The sequence below is a fragment of the Melospiza melodia genome, chromosome 2 (genome assembly GCF_035770615.1).
Source record: "Melospiza melodia melodia isolate bMelMel2 chromosome 2, bMelMel2.pri, whole genome shotgun sequence".
In the NCBI taxonomy this organism is placed as follows: Eukaryota; Metazoa; Chordata; class Aves; order Passeriformes; family Passerellidae; genus Melospiza; species Melospiza melodia.
The window spans coordinates 65405383-65411382 of NC_086195.1; the positions used below are offsets into that span (position 1 = coordinate 65405383).

Sequence of the window (6000 nt, forward strand, 5' to 3'; positions counted from 1 at the left end):
ACCTCATTAGTGTGTATAAATATGTAAAGTGGGGGTCCAAGAAGATGCAAGAAGGCTTTTCTCAGTGGTGCCAACCACTAGGATGAAGAGGCAGAAGCTGATGTACGGGAAGTTCCACCTGAAGATGGGGAAGAACTTCTTCACTGTGCAGGTAAACTGCACTGTACAGACTGTCCAATGGAAAAAGCTGCCCAGAGAGGCTGTGGAGTCTCCCTCATAGGAGAGACTCAAGAACCATCTGAATGCAATCACACACAATGGGCTCTGGGAAGACCCTGTTAAAATGAGGAGGATGGACCAGATGACCCACTGCGGTCACTTCCAACCTAACTCATTCTGTGACTCTGAATTACACTCAGTGCTGTCCCACTCTGACCCAGCAGGCCAAAAACTAGGAGTCTCCTGTCGATGTGTCTCATGGATGCAGATCAAGGCAGTAGTTCATTATAACGTTAAAGGGGACTGTGCAGTAAAGCAGCCAAATAAAGCCAATACTCTAAAATGTGTGTCTGAGGAGGAGCAGGTGCTGCCTGGTGTCCCATACACCTGCAGTGTCATAGGCAGATCATTTTGATGTGTCAATCTGAAAAGCATGACTGAAACAGCCCCCCCTGGGGCCCCTATCCCAGTTATCTGAAAGTCACCCCGTATTTCATCATCTCATCTTTTTGTGTGTGGTTTCACATCTGAATGCTTCCAAATGGTAGCACTGCTGTAAGGCTTGAAGTAGAGGACAGCACATATACTGGGAGGAAATGGCACTTTCTGAGAAAATAATTTTTTTTACTTCTGGAAACTGTAATATGGAAATTGAGATAGTAGAAGGGGTGTTTTAAGACTTGCTGCTTTTGCAGAGCTGAATTTACCATTGCACCTGCAATGACTCTTTGCATTCTTTCGACAGGTCAAAACCTGTGCCATAGTTCCACGCCTTCATTTCAGGAAGTCAAGTCATCATCCTCCATCCTCTCAGGATTCTCTGTGTTCTCCTTCTCCCATACTATCCCCTTCTTCTGCACCTATGCCAGCAGCTCTAGTCACAACTTCCCTCCCTATGCTACTACCTGTTCTGTCAAGAAGGGTTTCCTGCCTTTTTCCCCATACTATTTGCCTTATCTCACTACAGATCCCAATTATGGAGTTCTTGAGCCTTACCAAGGGCCAACAACCATCTCTTTCCCTCCCAGTGCCACAGCAGAGCTCTGTCCTATTGTCATTTCTCCCAGCCTCACTCAAGTCCTGCGAGAACAGCCTAGCTTCAGCTCCCCTCTTCTGCCTCTGACTTCTCTTTGAGCTAGGTGGTCTTTGGGTGTGCCTGCTACTCCTAGTCCATGTTCTCCAGTTCCCCTCTAGCTAGGATTTGTGTCCACACAGTGCTCAGACTACTCTTTACTGAGAGACAAGGCAGGAGCATCCTTGTGCTGCGAGGCAGACGGGTGGTATCTGCAAGTTGTTTGATCTGTAGCCAAATGCAGAGGTGTTAAAAAGCTGTGGTTGGACTCGACGTGTGCCAGGCATCCGATGTGTGTTCCCTACTTATTTTTCCTTTTGGTTTTCAGGATCCTCTCCTCGAATGAATATGTGAAGTACTGCCTGCTTTTTATAGACAATTAAAAGGTATGATGTAACTAACTTGTTCCACTGCTTGTAAGAATGTAAATGTAAAAATTACCATCCAACACAAAAAGTGCCCTAGGGAGGCAGGGCAAAGGATCAGTGTGGCAGAAATGCACAGAGATAAATGTATTGTGATCCATCATCATATTCAGCATTCAGAGAACAAAGACACATCCCAAAGCCTTTCACAGCTAAAGAGAAGGCAGAGGAGAGCAGATGGAGACACAGGGAAAAAGAGTAAACCAGTCACCACGTAGCTTATTTTTACATTACATTCACTGTATTTTATCCTTCTCCCAATTTTTTCAATATGCCACAGGCTTTGCGCATGACGGAATTGTTAATATTTGTCTAAGGAGATCTATAAATTTTGACAGATGGATAGCGGGCAGTTGGGGCTTCTTGCATCCAGGAAGGTGTAGGAGGTGGCTTTGGTTTTTGGCAGTTGGGACACTGAAAGTCTCAGTATTTGGGAAGGAATTCTCTTCTACATCCTGGCTGAAGGACTGTTCCTTCCATTTGCAACTAGTAATAAACAGGCATCTCAGCAATTCTATGTAACGTGCAGGTATCCTAACATGTTTTTCTCCCTGGGCAGGGTTAGGTGTTTGGCTTGGGTTTTTTTAAAAAGCCCTTCTTAGCCAGCAAAACCTTTGTTTATGTACTTGCACACAAGTACAAGAATGACTGAGGGAATGGGGTTGTTTAGCCTGTGGAAGAGGCTCAGAGGTAACCCTCTGACTCTACAACCACCTGAAAGGAGGGGGCAGCCAGGTGGGGGTCAGCCTCTTCTCCCAGCTATCAAGAGACAGGACAGAAGGACATAGCCAGAGGCTGTATCAGGGGCGGTTTAGGTTGGACTTCACGAGGAATGGTGATTAGACATTGGAATGGGCTGCCAGGGAGGTGGTGCAACCTATGTCCTTGGAAGTCTTTAAGCAAAGACTGGATGTGGCACTCAGTGCCATGGTCTAGTTGCTATGGTGGTGTTCAGTCACAGGTTCGATTTGATTTTCTCAGAGGTCTTTTGCCACATCACAGATTCTGTGATTCTGTAGATACATATGTAAAAATTTATTGGTTACTCACTTTATGTATCTCGAATAATTTCTTGGTGTGCTCTATGTAAATGACATACCTATGCGTGTAATGATGCACCTTGCAAAATCAAGAAGCCAAAACTGGTGGTTTAAAACTCAGCCCTTCAATTGCACGTTTAGGATTCTAACTACAAGAAAGCCAGTGTACCTGATATCTCCACCAGAGCCAACCGCACCTGCCGGGAGCTCCAAAGTTTCAAAGGTTGGACAATCGTCGAGGGACGTGTTTGCTGGCCCAGCCTCGGACACACAGGAAGGCACAGAGTGTCTCCAGCCGCCGCTCCCCGTCTCTGCAGCGGGAATCCTCATGTGACAGGCCCTTATCTCCCGATACAAACCTCCACCCGCTTCCCTCACCCTGACGGCCGAGCGGGCATTCCCCAGCAGCCGCCCTCACACCAGGCAGCTCCCGCCTCCGCGCCCTCCTCCGCCCCACCGGGGACACCCCCGGCTATCCCGGTCCCGCTCCCACTGGGCTCTCGGGCCACCTTAAGAGCGCGCAGAGCCCCCGCACGCAGCGGCCGGGCGGCTCCTCCCCGCCCCGTGTCGCATCCAGCCAGGGAACGTGTGGCGGGCGGCGGGGCTGCCCGGGGCCGGGGGCGGCCGGAGCCTCTCACGGAGGCGGGGGGAGGGCGGGGCGGCTGCCCCCGGCGCAGGAGCGCGGCCGGCGGCGCCCGCGACGACTCCGCGGGGCGGGGGCGTCCGGCCGGGCCCTCCCCGGCTGCCCCCGGCCCGCGAGCGCCGCATTGCGCGGCGCCCATTGGCGGGGGCGGGGCTAGCGATCTCATTGGGTTTCGCACCCATCCATCAGGGAGGAGATGGCGACGGAGGCGAACTCGCCCTCGCGATTGGCCGTGATACCCGAGGGGAGGCGGGGCCAGGTGCGCAAGGGAGGAGCCGCTGTCATTGGTCAGCGCCGCGCGCGTCAGTCACATGAGTCACAAAGGGCCGCGCGGGCGGCCGCAGCCGGGGGCCGCTGGTCGCGGCGTGCGCGTAGGGCCACTTCCTGCGCGGGGCTCGGCGGCTTCCGGCTGACCCGCCCCGCGGCCTCGGGCGGTGGCGCCCCCTCCCGCCTCCGCTCGGCGCATGCGCTTTGCGTGACGTCAGGGCGCGGGCGGGGCCATCCCCCGTGTCCGGGGCACGTGGGGAGCGGCGCGCGCAAAATGGCAGCGGGGGGTCCATGTTGTGCGTGAGGGCCGCGCCCGTGTGCGCCCCTCCGGCTGCGGGTGGAGACACGGAGTCAGTCGTGTTGGGAAAGACCGCAGAGTCCATCCTGTGACTGAACGCCACCATGGCAATAGACCATGGCACTGTGTGCCACATCCAGTGTTCTTTAAACACCTCCAGGGATGGTGGCTCCACCACCTCCCTGTGCAGGCTATTCCAATGTCTAAACACCCTTTTGGTGAAGTAATTTATCCAACCTAAAGTCTCCCAACCTAAACTTCCCCTGGCACATCTTGAGACTATATCCTTTCATCCTGGAAGCCTTTAAAGTTAATTCATTTACTCGCACAGCGGGTAGGACGGAATTCTCAGGGTGAAGTATGTCCGCTTCCCACACACAGCACTGGGGCTCCCAGCAGTGGGGTGTGTTTTGTCTTTCAGCCATTCCCTGCCTAAGAAATGCCAGCCAAACCCAAACCAGTTGTGCTCCAGAGGTTTAGTCACTGGGAAAGGCAGTGGAATATTTTGGGTGGACAGAAGCCCCTCTGTCTCTCGCAACCCACAAAAACGGTTTCCACATGGGCTGTCCTGTCTCTTCCAGGCCCACCTCTGCTTTCAAATAGGACCCGAAAGAGTACAGGCTCTCTCTGAAGTCCTCAGAAGTCCAAGACATGGCCACTGGCTGTACTTCCAATACAGGGAGGCTTTGTTGAAACGAGGAAAGTCCCTGTGTTCATTCCTTAGGGACTGAAGGTTGGGTCTTTGTTTCCTCCAAGGCTCAGTGCAGGCTCCATGCCATCCCACGTAGCTGTGACAGTCACTTTTCAGGCTGCAGCTGCACTTTAATGTGCTTTGAAGCAGGTAGTTCTGTGAATTGCAGTACTAACAAAGCCTGGTTTTGGTCTCGTAATTGGATCCTTTGATGAGTGACAAGGCACAAGTTCTAACTGAAGCTTTTCCCCTAATTGGTGCATTTGTAATGTCTCTTTTCATTCTGGTTCTCTTAAGCCTTTTAAATCTTTAGTTTGTACTGTGACCTTTCCCTCTGCAAGGACAAAAATAAAGTCTGTCTCCTGTATTTGGTCTCTTATTTTCATGAACCCTACATGAGTTCTTGGTTTTTTAGATCTCTGCAAGGGACTTTCATTCTTTTCATGGCTTTTTAGCAGAGGTTTAAACCTGGCTCACCCGTTTTTCCCTTGATCTTTCAGACAGGCGCAGTGGCTGTAGGTAGGCACGGGAACAGACTAGGGCTCGTTCCCAAGGATTGTGAGCAGAGGGAGACTGCTCTTTCTGTGTCCCGAGGTCAAGTGCTCTGTTTGAAAGAGAGATGTGCCAGCATATCCTAGGCAAATGCTTTTGTTATTCAGCTTTGGATAATTGGAGGTAATTGTTTTTTAATGACTTTTTTTTTCCCTTGAAGCTTATCCTCTTTGTGTGAATGATTGATTAAATATTCACAGAGACAAAAATAGGTGGATTACAAATCCCAGTCATTAGGATATTCAGGCAGTACATGGGAGATACCAGGGAGATACAAAATGACAAATACTTGCTGCACAATGCTTAACTGTGTGTTCAGATTGTGCTATCTCTGACAGAAAGCAGTGCAGCGAGGCAGGAGTCAGGATACAGATCTAACACAAACTGGGGAAAATATTTTACCCATGATGTTTTTGGTCTGCCCCAGCCCTTCCTATGGGTTCCCTGTGGCTGAATTGTGTTGTGAATGGGCTCTGGGAACAATGTCATCTGGAAAGGCTGGTGGAGGAAGATCATATGCAGGAGCCTTGTTCTGGAGCTTGTGTTCAAACTGAAAAACCTGGAGGATAAAGTTGAAGCTGTCAGTCTGCAGGAGCCTGCACGATCCTAAGCAGGATTGAAATGCAAACTCCTGTGTGATCTCAGTGCTTGTAAGGAGAGAGGGCAGGGGAGCCCTGGGCAGGGACTCCTGGCCATCGTGGTCTGGCGGACCAGGGTGTTGAGGTCTTCACAAGTATTTCTGGTGGCTTAGGGACTGCTGTGCTGTGTTCTAGAAGACTTGGGTGAGACAAAGGTGCTTTTCTAGGAAGAGAAAGGAGTGTTAGTGAATGAATTTTTTTGCATACATTTCCAA

The 6000-nt window shown here is 51.0% G+C and overlaps 1 protein-coding gene across 1 annotated transcript in view; it reads right to left on the reverse strand.

The window, feature by feature from the left end:
* Positions 1–3081, reverse strand: part of FOXJ2 (forkhead box J2) — a 31055-nt gene extending 27974 nt beyond the window's left edge. Inside the window, exon 1 of the mRNA XM_063148640.1 lies at positions 2866–3081. The gene's annotated coding sequence lies outside the window, so the exon portion shown is untranslated. The remainder of the gene's footprint in view (positions 1–2865) is intronic.
* Positions 3082–6000: the final 2919 nt, after the last annotated feature.